This window comes from Stegastes partitus, unplaced genomic scaffold (genome assembly GCF_000690725.1).
Source record: "Stegastes partitus isolate 25-593 unplaced genomic scaffold, Stegastes_partitus-1.0.2 Scaffold969, whole genome shotgun sequence".
Classification (NCBI taxonomy): Eukaryota; Metazoa; Chordata; class Actinopteri; family Pomacentridae; genus Stegastes; species Stegastes partitus.
Genome location: NW_007578700.1, coordinates 248,889 through 267,138, shown reverse-complemented (window position 1 = coordinate 267,138; position 18,250 = coordinate 248,889). Strand labels below are relative to the sequence as shown.

The 18,250-nt window shown below is 43.5% G+C and overlaps 1 long non-coding RNA gene across 1 annotated transcript in view; it reads left to right on the top strand.

Moving 5' to 3' along the window:
- Positions 1-18,250, top strand: part of LOC103366721 (uncharacterized) — a 93,239-nt gene that overhangs the window by 12,430 nt on the left and 62,559 nt on the right. Inside the window, exon 2 of the long non-coding RNA XR_520681.1 lies at positions 14,959-15,036. This is a non-coding gene — a long non-coding RNA (uncharacterized LOC103366721). The remainder of the gene's footprint in view (positions 1-14,958; positions 15,037-18,250) is intronic.

The following is an 18,250-nucleotide window of genomic DNA, read 5'->3' as shown; positions in this document are numbered from 1 at the left end:
GTGTGTGTGCATGTATTTGTACAAGAATTGAGAGACTTGCTGATCTGGCTGCCGTGCACATTCCTCATCTGAGCCGTCTCAAACGCTGGGTCCGACACCGTCCGGCGTTCCTGCAGGTACTGAAAATCGCGCCTCTTGTTTCACAGGCTGCAGGCGGGAGCTGTGTTCATGCTCGCATTGTATGTTGACATACGTGTGCAGGAGTGCTGTATTTCCGCGCCGTGTCCGTGTGTTTGCCGTGCAGGACGGGGCTCATGTTTCCCTCCTCGAACATAGCTGGCCCGGATAGCAGGAAACTCAATCATCAAAGTGTGAGGCAGCCACTCTGTGATTAGCGCGCACCGCCGCCCTGCAACCGCCGGACGCAGAAACCGGAGTCGGGCCGCGTGCAGGAGCGTCGCGTACAAATTGACGAGCATCAGAAAGCTGCACATTCACGTCGGGCTATTTTTAGCGGGAGATGTTATTGCTTGTGATTTTTACAGATCGTTGAGGAACACGTGTTGCATCAGATATTCGGGGATGCACACAAAAGGCGGCTCGTTCCTCAAGCGCTGTCAGAGCTGTCAGAGCCAGAAGCAGCCTCCTGCAGTTTGGTATTAACTTCACATTTATAGATTTGCTTTCCTGCGCTCATTCAAGTTGCTCCATGTCAGGATTTTCTAACACTTCTTCTAATAAACTTCTCAAATCTGCACTTTTACTGTTTACTGCTGCTGCACAAATGTCCTCTCGCTTCTCTGCAAAACTTCTGCTGCCACCATTCAAACTCGTCTAGAAGAAATCGCCGCCGCCGCCGCCTCCTTGCTCCACTTCTCCCGTCCTGCAGGGCTCATTATATGCACCTCTTGTAGGACTTTTGGTCTTACCGCACGTACCGGTGTCCATCACTCCTCCTATTATAGTTCGCCTATAGCGCGTCGGCTCCCCGTCGCATCGTTAGAGGAGGAAATTAGGTCAGTCGGGTTTTTTACGGCCTCCCTTGCAGGCGATTTGTGTGGAACCAGGTTCGGTATCACCGCCGGCAATCAAACACCTTCATCGAGGGTTTCATTTTTAAAGGTGCACTTCGCTTTCGAAGAGGGCGGAAGGATGAATCCAGTGTGATTAGCAAATCACGAAAGGCTGCAAATCAGGATGCAGCGAGTTTCTTCTCAGCATCTCTTCATTTAACACGATTGAAGAGTGCGAAACGCTCACGTTACTGTTTTATTTTTATACAATATCACTTTATTTATTCAGATTAACACAGTTTTATCCTCTAAAAATGCGATAAATGCATGTTTGTGTCTCACAGTTCGCATTAGAATATCGAGCAGGTGATAGTTTTGATGGTGTTTTCAATAAACATGAGCTGAAGATTTAAAAATTACATCTCATGTCTCAAAATCTGCCAGAAAAAAAGGAGACGTTTCCCCCAAACCTATCGGTCCTGTGCTCACTGTTGCCAGGCAACAAACAACAAATTGGATGCTGTCGTGTTTCTGTTTCGGCACGTTTCATGTCTCATAAATTTGCAGAAAAAAACCAGAATGCAAATTGAAAAAAAACAAGGAAGTGACTCGTCTATATGTTCGCTTATCGATGACTTTAACGTGCGGATGCTGTTCATCGTGAGAACGACGAGACGAGAATTTAATCCAGGTGCCGATAAACGATAACAACACGCCGCCGAGCTGTTTTTGTCGCACACAGGAAAGAACACAATGGTTGTCACACATGCAGATCGCCGATTGTTTATTGTTATCTGCGGCGACGATCAACATGCAGAGGATCATATGCGCCTGTTTGTTGTCGCAGAAACAACATCAATAAATCGAAAGCAGAAGAAATGCATTCTTCTTTTTTTAGTGTGCAACAGACAGCAGCGTCTTTTTGTGGTTTTTACTGTCGCTGAGTTTTTTTTTTAAAAGAAGAATACATTATCTGGAGGTGTGAAAACCGAGTGTGAAAACAAGCGTTCGTAGTAAGATTGGTCTGGACGGAGGCCGAGGGTGACAAGCTGGGCTGAGAGGACGCTCCAGATTCTGCTTGTGTCCTCTCACTTCGCGTCCCTGACCCTTGTCCAGGTTGGACGGGCTCCAGCTGGTCCCCGGCGAGCTCCGCCGACTTTCACATCTGTAGTCCTGTTCGGTGCCAAAGCCGGGCGGCGCCGGGCCTCCTGATTTCTCTGTTTGTGTGCGGCGGGGGAGAGGCAGAGCAGATGACATTACAGCCAGGAATTAGCATAAATGGAGAGAGATGCCGCGGCGATCATGCGCTGGACCGCCGGTTAATTTATTCCGTGTGTGGAGATCGGCCGTGTTGTGTGTCTTATCTGACACTGGGGGGGATTAGCTGACTGGAGGCGACCCCTTTGCTCTCCTGCACCGTCTGCCTGCTGGAGCCCTTCCTCTTGTTTTTCAGCAGATTGTCACTTAAGCTGCAGCTCGCCGCGTTAACTTAAAGGGACCGCAAATGTTTTTGTGCTTTTTCGATAGTTTTTCAGGACTCTTCGCCGAGCAGAGTCCAGATCCTCTTCGTCGCTGATTCGTCGACCGTCTCGCAGGTCGTTTTCATTGTCGGCGGAGGATTCTGTTGTTTCCTGTGAATCCCTCGTTCGGAGGAAGTGATGTTCAGTCCGGTGATTGTTGCCGTCTGTCCGTTTATCTCAGCGATCTTAAACTTTAAAACAAGTGAAATGCAGTTTGTTGTGTTTGTGGTTTCTTTTTGAGGCGTCGGTTCCAGCTTTGATTAAGGAAGTCGCCTTAAACTAATCTTACTTGTGCTTGCAAATAAACAGTTCACCACAACTACCTGCTGTATGGCTACAGCTCCATGCATGCGTCTGTTTCCGTCGTCATAAATTGTCGCTCCACTGCTCGATCGGCAGGTAAACATCACAAATCGCCTCCTGAGAAATCACCTTAATTCATCAAATGCTGCTGCAAAGCGCTTCACACAGACGTGACTCACGAAGCCAACAACAGGAAGAAGCCCACCGTCTTCATGTGTTGTTGTCACAAACAGCGCTTCACACAAACCCAGCTGCGAAAAAAACGCAGGAAGACGTGATAGTAGGCGACGCTTCGTGTGACCGCAAACACAACACACAGACTTTCAGGAACTTCTCTGCTCATCAGGCAGCCGAAAGAAAGAAACCCAGTAATGTGACGTTACTTCTTCTTCTTCTCTCACACACACACCAGGAGAAAGTCACTTCCCACAACAAACCCGCCGGTCTGCATCACAGCCTTCATTAACCCGCTGAACTCTTGAGCAGCTTCGGGGTGTTTTTCTTCGCTCCCGTCACATTTTTCCTCACCGTGGCCTCATTTTTCATCGTCTACGGGACGAGAACAAGAAGTCAGAAATGTCTTCTGTGCAGCGTAGAAAAGTTAGAACGCCATAAACATGAAAAAGGAACAGATTAAAGCACATTTTATAAATTTTAAAACATTTTTCTGAGTGTGTTTCTGACACTAAAACAACAAACAGCGCCTCTACGTGCCACGATATTGTTCTATTTTTTTTTTTCTTTTAATTTATTTCCCATCTGCTCCCACAGTTCATCCCAGTCCAGCTGAATATTCCCTCAGTTTCGGTTAAACGGCTGCCGGATCGCTGATGGCTTCACTGTTTAGCAGAATTTTAAATTGTTTTTTGCAGAATCTGTTCAGAGCAAGCTGTTGATTTTTTTAAAAAAACAATAAACCGGTTTTGTCAAAATATCACAAGTTTTTCCGGCGTCGCAGATGAATAGTTGAGGACTGTTGGGAACTTTCAACTTTTTTCTAGTTTTGGCAGATCTTGTGCAATTTTGTCGATTGTTGAAAAGATGATACACCTTTCAGAGCAGCCGGTGGGTCTTGCGGTAGCGTCTGCACCGTTAAAGAACCAGAATCGAAAACTAGAGATCTTTTAAAGTTACTAAAACTCGCCAAACGTGCAGAAACTTTGTCCGCCACGACGGCTCGACTCCACAAAACCACGTTATGTGACGTGAAAACGCCACCGGGGGAAATGTCTCCTCATTATTGTCGGTAATGACATGTTTATTCATCACTGTTCCCTAATGTGAGCTGATTTGCTCTTTCAGAAATGCAATAAACATACACACACATATATATATATATTGTCTTTGCATCTCGCGCCGACTGATTTTATTATTAGAAATGAGCACCAGTGTATTTCCAGGGAGTGAATAATTGATTATTGGACCGTCTCTGCTGGAACACAGGCCTCTCATTATGCATACTGATGAACACATACAGTACAGCATGTGCCCGCCTCGCATACGGCACACAGACACACAGCAAAACACACACATTCCCATAAAAGCCCACACAGAGAACATAAAACTGCCGGTTAGCGAGGCATAGCACGGCCTGTTCTTGTTCTCGCGGTGCTTTTTTTTCCTTTTTTTTTCGAGCTGGCATGCGTCTAGTGGCACAGAGAAATTCATTGAGTCAGAGGAGCTTCTTTACTGTAGATTAGAGGAAGGAAGGAAATCAGAGAGAGAAGCAGGAGAGGGCAGAAAATGGGTCAGACATCTGAGAGCCAGGCTTCTGCAACGGGGTGTCAAGACATTATCTGCATCTTCTTCTTGCTTTTCTCTCATGCATGTTGTGTGTTTTTTTTTTTTTTGCACTTCCCACTTTCCCCCGGCCAAGGAAAAGTGCAAAGAGAGGAGAGAGTTATTATGCTTGGCATGTCTGCAGAGGACGAGCTTTAATTTGGACACAACCCAGCTGATCAATCTCCACGTTGGCTCGGTTACAACACAGTGTGTGTGAGTAAGAGTGTGTGTCTGCAGCTAAGCTTTTAAACTATGCAAACCCAACAGACTGCCGGAGAAGTAAAGCACACTGGTTTTAATCCCATGTGGAAATGGCTTATTCTATACGCGGAGCCGTGGAGGAACAATGAATTGGATTAGAGCTGGAATGAGCATTAATGCGATACATGCTGCACTCGTCTGCAACAGAGTCAAAATAAAAGGAAATGAAGTTTACGCGGCGTCTGAAATTTTTTTTGCGAAGGCCCCCCGAAATGGAAAATATGCGGTGGGTGGAGGTGGCGGCGGCGCGACGTGAGTGATGTTAATGTGTCTCGGTACATTGTAAGCTGATTTGGAAAAGAGGCACACAGATGGACACACACACACACACACACACACACACGTCTATACGCTGTGATTTAGCAGCCCATTTGCATAATATGCAAACATATGGATGTGATTGAGCGAGTGGTTTGGCGAAGTGTCGGTGAGCCTGCAACATTTCCTTTTTGAGGCTTCCTTTTCATTTTTTTTTTTTGAGAGCACTTAGCCCACTTCTATTAGAAAGTCCTAGTTAGGCCTGACAGCAGCGCTCAGAAACAGACTCCCCTCTGAATTCATTTAGCAGCAAAAAAAAAAAAAACCCCCGAAGGAAATCTATCAACTTTGTTCGTACTCTTCGCCGTAAAGAGACTCAGGTCGATGATTTTGTGTATGAAGTGTCAGAGAACGGCTGAAAAATTGGCCATTATGATTCTCCACAGCCGAAGGTGACGTCCTCAAATGTCTGGTTTTTCTGAGACGAACAGTTTGCAGACGAGAGGAGAGAAAAGACAGAAACCTAGTTTTTGCCTTTAAGAAATGGCCAAAAAGATCTTCTTGTTATCAACTCACTGACGAACATTTGCAGCTCTAGAAAACACAGACACTTCCACATTATTTTTATTTAACACTCAATGTGACGTCTGAGTGATTTTGGTTGCAGCTTTTCACTTCAATTTAAAGTCTTACACCTCCATGGAAACAACACAACACTGTTAGAAGTAGAGAGAACTCTGACATGTCGTATGTATTATGGTCGTATAAATTCTTCAAAGATAAAAACTGAAGTTGACGTTTTTTGGATCTTTTATTTTCCAGCAATTGAACGAACGCGGTATCCACACTGCCTGCAGTTCAGCAGAACATCCCAGAATTTTTGTCATGTGACGCTCAGTCACAGTTGAACCACTGAAGGCGTGTCAGTTGCGCAAAGATATGCTGAATTTTTTGTTTTTTACAGAATCTGGGTAATCCAAGCTGTTAATTTTTCAGATTTTTTTTAAAGAAGGCATTCAAAATATATCGATTTTTAATAAATATTACAATTCTAAGCTCAGGTGTTGATCCTTGGAGGTGTAAACGTGCCGTTTACATACTCCGAGTTCAGACGGTTAAAGTCTTTGTTTACCAGGAAAAGGCTTATCGTGATTAAGAATCTGTTTTACAAGATTAGCATGAATTAGCAGGTTGCACGCATGCAGACGCAAAACAGTTCTAATACGATTCACATAAAGATTAAGAGTGTGTTACTGTGTCTTTAAATTACAAGAGCATACATGACAAGTCATCGATGAATCGAGTGTGTGAGATGTAATAATGAGGAAGGATTTTAAGATGAAATCGACTAATGAAGGCAAGACGTAGGAGGTGAAACAGCAACAGGATTCATTTGTGAGATTTCATTGTTAAATATGCTTTAATCAAGGTATTTGCATTTAAAACATGTTAAAACTTGAACCCGTCCAGGCGGCGTGACTCAAATACAAAGCACCGTTTTCTCTTTAACGTGGACAAACTTCTTGTTCTAACGCGAAGCTTCTTGACAAACGGCTTTGTCACAAACATCAGATTTGTCTGAAAAAGATTAACAATGGCTGCAGTCTAGTTTGGGAAGACGCTGTCATCGAGGGAGAGAGAGAGAGAAAGAGATTTCTTCTTTTCTTTTTTTTGTATTGTGAAGATTAAGCATCACGGCCTGACGGGAGAATTTGCGCGACTGGCATACCGATTTGTTCGACACACTCTGACAAACTGGCGGCGAGAAGACGGGACGGCGCTTCGTTAGACACCGAGCTGATCCGCATGAAATCGGGAGAATTTTTCTTGGTGCGTTGGTGAAAAGCATCTTTTTAATGCTGCCTCACTAATAAGAGGATGATTGCAGGCTTGTGTGAATACGAGACAAACCCGCCTTTTGTGACGGACTTTTGGAGGAATGTTTTGAGAGCGGCGGCTAACTGGCGTCTCGTTTTTCAGCCGTGCAAGTGTGAATTCCTCCGACCGCCGGATTTTTCGGATGGCTCGCTATCTCGTTTCACGACGTTCTGTGACATTATAATCGTTGGCTGGATGACAGATTAGTGTGTCGCCGCCGTAAAGGTTGAGATGTGCTTTCCACTCGTTTGCACTCGTGAAACGACTGGAAAACCACGTCAGCAATGTTCCCGCTGACAGATGGTGGGAACTTCTGCCCTGTGTGACACTCATAGGTCAATTTTTTTAATATGCAGAGATTCTAAAATGCTAAAAATGAGATATGGTTAGCCTAGCTTAGCATAAAGACTTGAAGCTTACATGTATCTTACTGGTTTAATCTCCACAAAACCGGAGACGGTTTCAGATGTAAGCCTCCGTAAACCCAAATAATCCTGTTTATACATTTTTTTATTGTAATGTTGACGTCGATTTACAGCAGATAGCCGCAGCGTGTCTGCTCCAAGCACTTCTTCTTCTTCTTTTTGAGGTCGTGCAGATTCAACAAGTAAGATGCAATGAATTTGAAAAAAGTGTGATTTCGTTTTTTTGGAAGAAATGTTAAAAACTCTGATGTCGTAGGAAAGACTTCCAGAAAGGAGGCAGTAATAATAATCAGGTTTATTTATAGAGAACTTTTCAGAGTCTATGTCACCAGGTTGCTTCACAAGGCAGCAAAATAAAAGTCATAAAATCGTCAGAATTGAGCCGACAGACGAGAGCGCTACACGGTGTGTAAAGTTTAAAGGAAGCAAAAACACTCGGCTTGACCTTATGAGCATGTTTTAAGACGAGACTTTTGCCGAGATCATTCCATCAAAGGTTTCCCTGGAACTGAAAACCTCTCAATAAGGATCGTAAAGTGCGTACCGGTGAATATGACAAGAAAAGACGCCATGAAGGGGCTAAAATATCATCAGTAAAGTCTTCAAAATTCAAACATACCGGGAGCCTGTGTACCAAGAAAATAGCTCAGTTTGTGTAAATATATGACCTTTTCACAACATGTTTGCAGCGTTTCCTACATTTTCTGGGTGACGAATCCCCTTTACGTCCAATATATGATGAGTTGACTATAAAGGAACGACGGCGAAGCTACAAAAAAAAAACCCGTAAAGATATGCTAACATGTGTTTCACTCAAAATTTAGTGTGGAATGCAGCTTAGTTGTTTAGAAATGTACATTTGGGACCTTCAGTTACTTCCTGTTATGCTAAACTTAGCAAACTACGTCCTAATTTCAGCTACATGCTAAAGCTACGTCGCTCTCATTTTGAGACGATCAAGTGTTTTAGCACCGTTTCAGAAATAATCTCTCTGAAAACGTGTGAAGTTGGCGGCTTAGTTGTAGAAAACACTTTGCAGGAAGCGCTACCTGCTCAACAGCTTTTAGCGAAGACAACAAGGTCCGCAACACCTGTCGGTCATTATCATAGAGATATGTCGAGTCACACGTTGGTAGTCGAGGCTGTCTTGGTTTTCCTCTGATAAACGGTCACGTATTGGCACGACGAATCCGGAAAATGACACACCTCTAGAAATAAGACGCCATCAGAAAGCCAGCGTCTCCTAAAATCTTCATTTTCGGGGTCGTGAATGTAGCAGAAGTATTAAAAATGCACTTGTGTCGGCCAGAGAGGACAGTAATGTCTCACTTTAGAGAAAATGTATTTCCCCCCCTCCCTAAAAAAAAAAACCTCTTTCCTTTCAGCAACAGCTTGACAGGAGCTCCAATTATAGAGACCATCTGCCGCCGTGAGGATGTAAACGTTCTGCTCGGATCCCTAATACGTGGACGGGTGCAGCTGAGTTTCATGGCGACGCTGAGTAATCCATTACATACGTGAGATGGTTTCCTGAATTCAGAATCTAATTCCAGCCGTAAACAAGCTTCAAGGAACAGCTAATGTATATTTTGCCGCTTCTAAGAGGCGTCGACCTCGCATTGTGTTGTGTTGCGCGCTAAAGCGTGTCACAAGACTGCAGCTCATGTGTCGGCATGTTATGCTGTTGACAAAATAATCCAGTGTCTCTGCTCCGGGCCCACGGTGACGTTCTTGTGATTTTCTGCTCCTGGTTCTAGCGTCTGCTCCTTTTTTTTGTCATCGTCGACACTCAGAGGCAGGAAAGTTAATGAAAAGGATTCATATTTCGTCACACGTGATCCCGTCTTTATCTTTTATTTGCGCGAAACAAATGAGCGAAATAATGATGTTTACCTTGGGTTTTATTTTGGTTTAAACACAGAGAGGCTCCTGTCAGTCCACAGTCCTGCTGCAAGGTTGGGTACAATTACCGACAGTAGGCGGCTGAATAGGATGGAACGGCATTGATTTCTGCTTTTATACGTGCTGATACAATATCAGTGTCGGAAAACCATTTTTTTGTGTGTATCGTGCGCTGTGATGCGCTTCCATCTTCTGTTTAGAGAAGAAAATCTGCATCGTTTTAGAAATTATCTCCACAAAAACGACTGTAAACGCTCTTCTGGTGCCGTTTTCTAAATCAATGATGCATCAGATTGTTTCTGTGGACTTTAAACTGCAATGTGAATGAATTGGTGCAAGTTAATAGTAGATAACAAATTGTTGGTGTTGTTGTTTCACACACTTTTTGCACAAAGCAACAATGAGGTGTGCATATATAAAAATCTGCACTTTCGTTATCAAATCCCAGCCTCAGTGCCCTAAAATGCCATTTACGAATGAATTAAAGCCCAAAATGTTGCTTATTATTGCAAACTGTCGTGGTTTCTGTGGCCAAAGCTCGAGTTGTCTGATCTTAAAAGCTGCAATGTTTAGATTTATCTGTAGAAAGTCCAGAGGGGGATGCGACGAAAGGGGTCAACTGAGGTCATCTTGAGATTACGCATCTCATCTGACCCGAGAGTTTGTTGGTATCTCAGAGCAGAGGGACTGTTTAGCCTGCTGAGACCACAGCCTGACTGTGGATTAGAATAGGTATATATGAATAGATAAATCTTAGCAGAACGTTATCAATCAGTAGCAGCTTTAGGTTCTTCTGTGATTGCATTGGGACGAAACAATTCATCAATTTTAAACCGGAATCGTAAAAAAATTGTCCGACCAAGGACTTGAACTGTTGCAGGTTTAGAGTTTCATGCTGTTGTTCTCGTTGCAGGGCTGGAACCTTCCTTGCCACAGTCGACAGTTTGCTTGCTAGTGAATTAAAATGTGCAGCTCTCTGAGGAGTTGCAGCGCGATGGCCGGCGCTCGCTTGCAGTTGGCGGTTTCTAACGTACGGGAGGAATCCGGTGTCAAACCTGCAACCTTAGCGACACGCTCCACCACCTATTTCCTGTGATTATGTGTTTTAAATCTATTACACAGTGGATATTGATCTGAATATTGACTTTGCATTGCAACTTAAATCACAACGTTTGTCCGAAAAATCCCATTTAGATATTTTCTCCAAGTTGTTTGATATGGACGCTCCATCTGGTCCAATTTATAGCCCGAGTGCTGCATTAAGACGGATCTAAGCTCCTCAACAGGTCTGAATCGCCCCTCCAGGTTTTGCAAACCCCCCCAACACTCTCGGTCCACTTAAAACGGAGCGTTTAACGCGAGTTGGAGTGCTTTCAGGTTTAACCCCTACCTCCGAGCAGCTGGCCCTCTTATCCGTCCCACCTGTGCAGATGCATATTTATCCCTCTCCGAGTGGCAAAGCGCTGGCTTAGCATATGGATTAGCAGGAGAATCAGATGCACGGCCACACTGAGTGGCCATCGCCGGTAATGGCTAAGCAAAGGAGCGGTGTTGCTTACATATAGCGCTTCAGCTCGGGCTTGATTTATGGAGGAGGTCGGCTCTGGAGTCGGGCCTCTGTCTCTTGGTAATAATTGGTCCGGCGCACAAGCCTTGATCAATTTCCTCGAGTGGAGTGTATTTTAAGATGAGACGAAGACCGTTTGACCTCTCCATTGTTGTTTAAAATGAAAGGCTCCCATTAGGCTCAATGCACCGGCAGTGTGAGGTAACATAACCTAGAAAAGAGTTGTTACCGTAGCAGGAAGTGCACGATATTTCCCTTTTTTTAATAGTTTTTATGTGGATTAATTGGACTTTGGAAGGCTAATACCAAAGAGAAATGAAAAGCCATCTGACTCGTGCATTATTCATCACACTCTGATGCTTCATTTTGCTCTTAATGGTCACAAAGACGAAATAAAACCCTTTTAAATGTGTGAAATGGCAAATACAGGAAGTCGTTGTAAACCTTACGACGCGCGACTCGTGCCGCCTCCGCCTACCGACTTTTATTGGAGTGACGAGACCAAATTTGACGCCCAAAGGCCACCGATCCCGCTTCTTTTGATAACGCTGCCAACGGCTCGGGTTTGTTTGCGCTCATGCGAGGAGAATCGTTTTATAATCTCGTCAATACGAGGAGGGAGTGGCTGGAAAAGGTGTGAATGGCGCGATGCCACGTCTCCGAGTGCCATCTGATAATGAGACGCCGTGGAAGAAAAAAAAAAAACAACATGAGTCAAGTTTGCCAGAGACGATTATGATGCAACGACGAGCGTGTTAATTAATGTTTTTATGTGTCAGGCGGCTGAAGTGGCTCAAACATACTTTCCTTTAGCTGTCAGACGCTTTATTTTATTTATTATGTGCTGTTCGTAGTGCTAATTGTTAACCCTTGTCCTTAGTTGAGGCTGCAATCAATACTTGTTTTCACTGTCGACAGTTAAATTAGCCTGTTGAGTATTTTCTCAATTATTTAGAGAAAAAAAATGGCCAATTAGTTTTTCCCAGAGTTCACAATGACGTCCTCAAATGTGTTGATTTGTCCACAACCCAAAGATATTCAATTTACTGTCATAGAGGAGCAAAAAAAAAGGAAAATAATCACATTTAAGAGGCTGGAATCAGAGAATTTTTACCTTTTTTTCCCCTTAAAAAGTCACTTTTTAAGCCGCTATCTCAACAGTTGGCTGTTACTATATTAGTTGAGGAGATGGAGAATAAATCATTTTTCTAGTTCTGCTAATTAAACATAATGGGGTTCCATCTCTGATCATCAGGAACCTTCTGCTGGAACATCTCTGGTTTGTTTGAAGCTTTATCATGAACGATGGAGACTTAAACTGGCATTATTTAAAAAAATGTTTTGATCGATATATCAAATACTTTCTGGGATAATAATAATAATAACTCAATTTCAGCATGTTTTTTTTTGCTCAAATAACGTTTGAAACTATGTTTAAACAACAACATTTAATGAACTCTTAAAGATAAAAGCCTGAAATTGTCACTCATTTGTCACGATATCATTAATTTAGAATCTGCAATATTGTACGAAGAGATTAAATAATCTCTTAAATATGAAAAGTCGCATCTTTGAGCTCACATTAACAAAAACATTGAGAAAGCAGAGGTTAGTTAGTGATATCTTATCAACCGTCTGTAGCTGCAGGTCACAATAACACAAAACAACACATGTAGGATGCTTTTAATATGAAATATTTGGTCACAAATAGGAAAGGAAAGTTCTTTTCTTTGAGCTTTCATACCTGATTGAGCAGCTTTGACAAGTTGTGCCACAAAAGCAAAATGTTATGAGTGTGATCCAGGCGCGATAGTTCATCAGGCACACGCGTAGGTTTCAGTCAAACAAGGTAACACGGAGTCGTCACTGTACGCTCGCCGGCTGTAGTCGCCCCCCGAAGGCCCGTTCTGAGGCAGGAATGCAGCGACGGGATGCTCCGCAGGTTCCCTTGATCAGCGCCATGTTTCTGAATTTGGTATATTTAATAATGCCGTGTGAGTTTATGCCTCCATAAATAAACCAGTGCATCGCCTCGGCGACGGGGAGGAGGTATCATCAGATGCTAACGCCAGCGCTCCTCGGTGCAGCTTCACCGTCGGCTCAGGTGTCGCCTTCCTGTGTGAGCGGCGAAGTTCGAGGCGCCGCTGGCATATTTTATGACAACATTTTCTGTTGTGGGACGGATTGCGAGGAGAAATGGATTTTTGATGTATAGATTTCGAGCAGAATTTCGCTAAACGCAGCGTGGAGGTGGAGGAGGAGGGAGGATGCAGAGGTCAGCGTTGGGATGAAAGAGGGCTTTAATCTGTTTGTAGGACGTACGTTAGTGGAGAAAGTATTGTGACTATTAAATGACTCCCTGAACCACTGCGAGGCTCCATTATCTGCAGCTCAATCTCTTCCTCTTGCATCACTTTTCCTGCATGCATCACCCCCACATTCACGACTGACTTTTCCTGCTCCTGTCACATTTTTTTTTACTCAGTGTGGGTTCATTTTTTAACTAGCAGAATAAAGTCCTGCACCTCTATGGAAACAGCACAACCATGACTAGAAGTAGAGAGAACTCAGAAATGTCTTTTGTGCAGTTAGAATGCAGAAATCATTAAAAAAGTATAAAACGAAAGCTGAATTCTTTGATTGTTTAGTTTACAAAAATTCAAAAAAACTAGAAATCACCATGTACGACATTTTTCCAAGTGCACACATGTGCTACCAATACTAGAAAAAACATACAATGGCTCTGCATATTATATTTGTTCTACTCCTTGCACTTTTTAAAACTTATTTGAACACTTTTCTTCTGCTCCGTGCAACCACAGCCTGCACGTCAGCGAATCATTCCTACATTTTTTGTCATACATTTGTGAGTCACAACTGAGTCAGTCATGGTTTATCAGTTGCGTTGAAGAGCACAGAATTTTTTAGTTTTTACAGAATCTGTTTAATGCTAAGTATGTATTTTTTAGCAATTTTTTTAAAAAGAAAAAATGTAGAATAAAGAGAATTTTATGAAACGACTGATTGTTAAAATGTGATGCTTGTCAGAGGATTGTTTTATAGTTTCTTCCTCTAATAAACGATGATCTTTAATTATTATTTTTTCTAAAGATCCCGCGCCTTTTTGTGAATCATGCGTCGCTTAAGCGCTCGTGTGTTTATCTGCCGGCCTGCACATGTGTTTTTATCCGCAGTCGGGGGAAAGACACAGATGTGAAACATTATTCAATTTGCCCCTTCATTTGATCCAATGCAACGAGGCAGATTTGGTGCTGCTCAGTATAAAGTGACTGAATGTGAAACATAATTGACTTTAATGGCCGTACATCAAGGCCAAAGCTATTACGTCCGTAGCCTTTTTAAAAAAGGAAGAGAAACAGTTGCTTTCTTTCGGCTCTCCGCAGGTAAGCGGCTGCTTGACATTCACGGCGTTTATGCAGATTCACACATTTGCGAGTGCATTTCTTGCCGAGGTGTGAGGGGTAATTGTTCACTTACCAGGATTATATCACCTTGAGCTGAAGTGTGTTTATTAATAATATTCAGCTCGCGGTCCGGTTAATATCACCTGAAGCCTTTTCTCTGATGGTAGCAGCTCGAGTACGTACTGCGGAGAATTCCTGAGCAGACACTGTGTACTTCTGGCCTTTTGGAAAAAAAAAAAAAAGTCCTGCAAAGGTTCGTAGTATAAACTTCCTTTGATTCTTCTGGCCAGCCTAAGCCTGAAGTTAGACACTTCATTTGGCGAAAGGATTAGACTACTAAGCCTTTTAGTGGTAAGCTGGTCACATGAAAATCTAACATCGGTTTTCATAGACAAGAAAACCTTGCACCTCCTTCGGGGATTTTCCTCCCTTGAACCCTGAGACTCCTCCCATGTCATCCCTGACTTGGCAGTGCATGCATGCATCAGTGGCCATGTGGATTTCCTTGTGCTGTAGCCGCGACTATCTGCAGGATTTGGCTAACTGCTGTCTCCCAGGATCACTCTGTAAGCCTTTTTACTGTCTGACCGGCGTGTTTGACCTGCTGGACGTTTTCCATTTTGTTTGCAAAAGACATGAAAAGGGGGGAAGGGAATCACAATGTTGTCTATTTCTGGTTTGCAGAGTTCCCCGAGACCTGCGTTTGGGATGAAAGCTGGGAGCCAATGTAAAGAAACAGCAGCGGAGTGAAGACAGCTGCAGGTAAGAAGTGTTTGCCGAGCTTTGTGTGTGCGCGCCGACAAAATAGTGTCACTCAATGTTCGGGTTTCTGCAACATACGTGATTAAGCGTGAGTGGGACCGGCGTGTATTGTTACTGCGATACTTTGATAGTGTCACAAAGTCAAAAGGCTGGTGGAGAGGCGAGGTTGGTATTATTTTTCCGTGCTGGAACACCGTGTCTCATTTCCACAGGTGCAGATATCAGATTTGTTTTTTTGGCAGGAGGGGTGTATGTACAGTACATCCGAGCCGGTACAGCACGTATGTACAGCTCGCTGACGCGTTCGCAGGCCTCCCACGCGCTTTGCATATCGAGTCCGTGCCCAGGCAAAGTGGGAAAACAATCAAAAATGCAATATGTAGGAGTGCAGGAGCCGGAGATCCAGAGGCTCAAGTGTTGCCCTCTCAGAGCGATGAGCTTTACCTGTCTGCCACCTGAGCAGCACCGAGGGTGACACATATTGTTTAGATTGCAGGCCTGTGCGTTGTTGTTGTCGTTGTCGCAGCAGCAGCAGCAGCATTCATTTACAAGGCAAATTGCACGTAGGAAAAGTCGGCGTTTTGCGTTTACTGAGTGATTAATGGGTCTAATTACACACCTTTTATGTGCACACTTTACATGTTACGAAAACCTGCCGTGACGTCTTCGAAACGTCCTTAAAATGATATAATTTAGCTTGATGTTTAACTTTCTAGCTGCACTGGAGCCCGTCTTGTGTGACTTTCCATTCGATTGGGAAGCTTAACTCAAAAAAACCCCAAAAATATAAAGATTCCAGACATTAAAACAACAAATAATTCACAAAAATGCATGTTATCTTTAAAAAGTCACCAGAATTATCCCATTTATCAGAGCCACAAGCTGTAGAACAGGATCAATTTCTGCTTTACGATGGTTTCTTGAACTAATCACTTTCAGTTTTGTCTGGAAAACTGACTCAACTTAGTCCAAAGTATTTGTGATATTTCATTGGTTGCACTTTATTCGATATGTCTCATTAAAAACTTCAACTAAATTCTGTAAAAGACAAAAAATTCTGCACTTCTCAACAAAACCAAGAAGCCACGAGTGACTCGGCTGCAGTAAAAAGTGATTTTACAAAAATTCAGAGACTTTTCGGTTGAGCTGTGTTTACGTAGAGCAGAGAGGAGACGGAAAATAATTAAAAATGTAAGCGGTAAGATATCTATCGTACGTACAGTCACCATTTTTTCCAGTATTGATAACAGCTGGAGGCACTTGGGAACATCTTGTCATGGTGACTCCAGGTTTTTCCATTTTTGTCACTTCAATAATCAAAGAAATTCAGTTTTAGTCTTTCTTATTCGTGGCATTAGAACTGTGAAGACATTTTAAGGTTCTCTCTCCTTCTAGTTGTGTTTGTTCTCGAGCTGCAGGACTTTATGTTGCAGTGAAAACTGAGCCCACAGGAGGAAAAATAAAAAAAAACCCAACAACAGCTCAGAGTTCAGAGGGTTAAAATAGCTGCATTACGTGGACACTCCATCATGTCGGTGCAGCGGGGGACAAACGCTCTTCGTGGAGAACCGAGAAATCGCAGAGCGCTGACAGGACAGTAAACACTGGAATCATCCCGGTGCTGCAACAGGTTCCCTCAGCCAGCCTTTCCTCTTCGTCTGCTGGCAGCCGACCAGCGTAGCATCGCACACTTCACAGAGCCGGAGCTGCAGCCGTCAGCAGCAGCAGCAGCAGCAGCAACGTTCTCCGTCCGTCGTCACGGCCGGCCTCGTGCTAGCATGCTGCGCCTCTCCGATCTTTTGCTCCACGGCAGCGTCGGCGAGTCCTTTTTCGTATCATATTTACATGCTTTCATCTCGGCGGTGGAGTATGCGGCAATTATTGTAAGGGTTTGGCATCGATAGCCAGTTTATTGAATCTGAGATGGAACGAGTAAACAAACCAAAACTCTCTGATTCAGTTGGAATCGTTCTCTTGCTGGCTGACGAGGAGGAAACACTCCAGTTTGGAGTGGCAGCCTAATTAATGTTCACAACCTGCGTCTTCAATCCGAGAGCAACAGCACATGAAATGTTGATTAAACACATATCTGGTGCGTTCAAATAGGAGCTGCCGCCTGCTGCACTTCTTTTTTTTTTTTTTGCCAACTTATATTTCATGAGCCGCTCTCTCCAAACGCTGGAGGTCCCGAATCAGAACCTTAAGTTGACAAGCTTGAATTATTGATTTGATATGAATCAAAGATTAAGAGAGAGACTGTGACAGCTGGAACTGACACGCTGTGATTAGGGAGATTGTTTTTCCTCAGATTTACCACTCGGTCGGTCTTGTTGAAAAGCAAAAACACACAGTGTACACAGGGAGCCGCGGAGGAGGAGAGCGAGGCTTCCTTTTAAAACCAATTAAGTTTGGACGAGCACAGTCGCCGGTTCGCTCTGAGCCAAGTTTCACTTTGACCTTTGAGCGAGTTGGCAGGAGTCCGCCGCCAATGAGAAAACGTGCAGAGGTGTGTCCTGCAGCTCTCGGACAGAATGTCCAAAAAAACAAGTTTTGGTTTCCATCTTGAACCTGCTTCCTGACAGCGACTTGGAACAACAGACGCCTTTGATTGATGCTCAGGTTTGCAGGATGCATTAGTGAGATCTGGAAGAGCCTCAGCGACTGACAATTATCCAAAACACACATGTCGGTGCAGAAGTGTAACGGCGAGATCACAGCGGCGATGATGGATATCTGCAGCTGATACAATACGTTACAGCCTGACAGTGATGGTCAGCGTCGGAGTCATTAGTCAGCGTTAATCAGAGACGTTGATGCTGAAAATGCGTCAGTGTTTTGAACCGATGCACGTTTTTTTTTTTCTACATCACAACGATTATTTTTTTTGTCTTGGTGCATAATTGCTGAGGTCAGCTGTTTTTGGCTGCACTCATTGTTCTGCTGGAGTGAAGTCCAACTTATTTCAGTAAAAGTTTCCACACTGAAAACAGAGAATTTACAGACAAACTTAAATGAATTGCTTCAAATTGTAACATGCAATCGAGTTACGTTTATCCAAATTAAGTTAACAAGTTAATATAACTAATGCCACCTGTCTAAGTTAGATCCACTTAACTCATTAGATTATCTCTCAAACCAGCATGTTTGATCAGCTCGATGTTTTTAATTTAAACACTGCAAATGCAACATGATTTTCTCTTTAGACTGAACATTC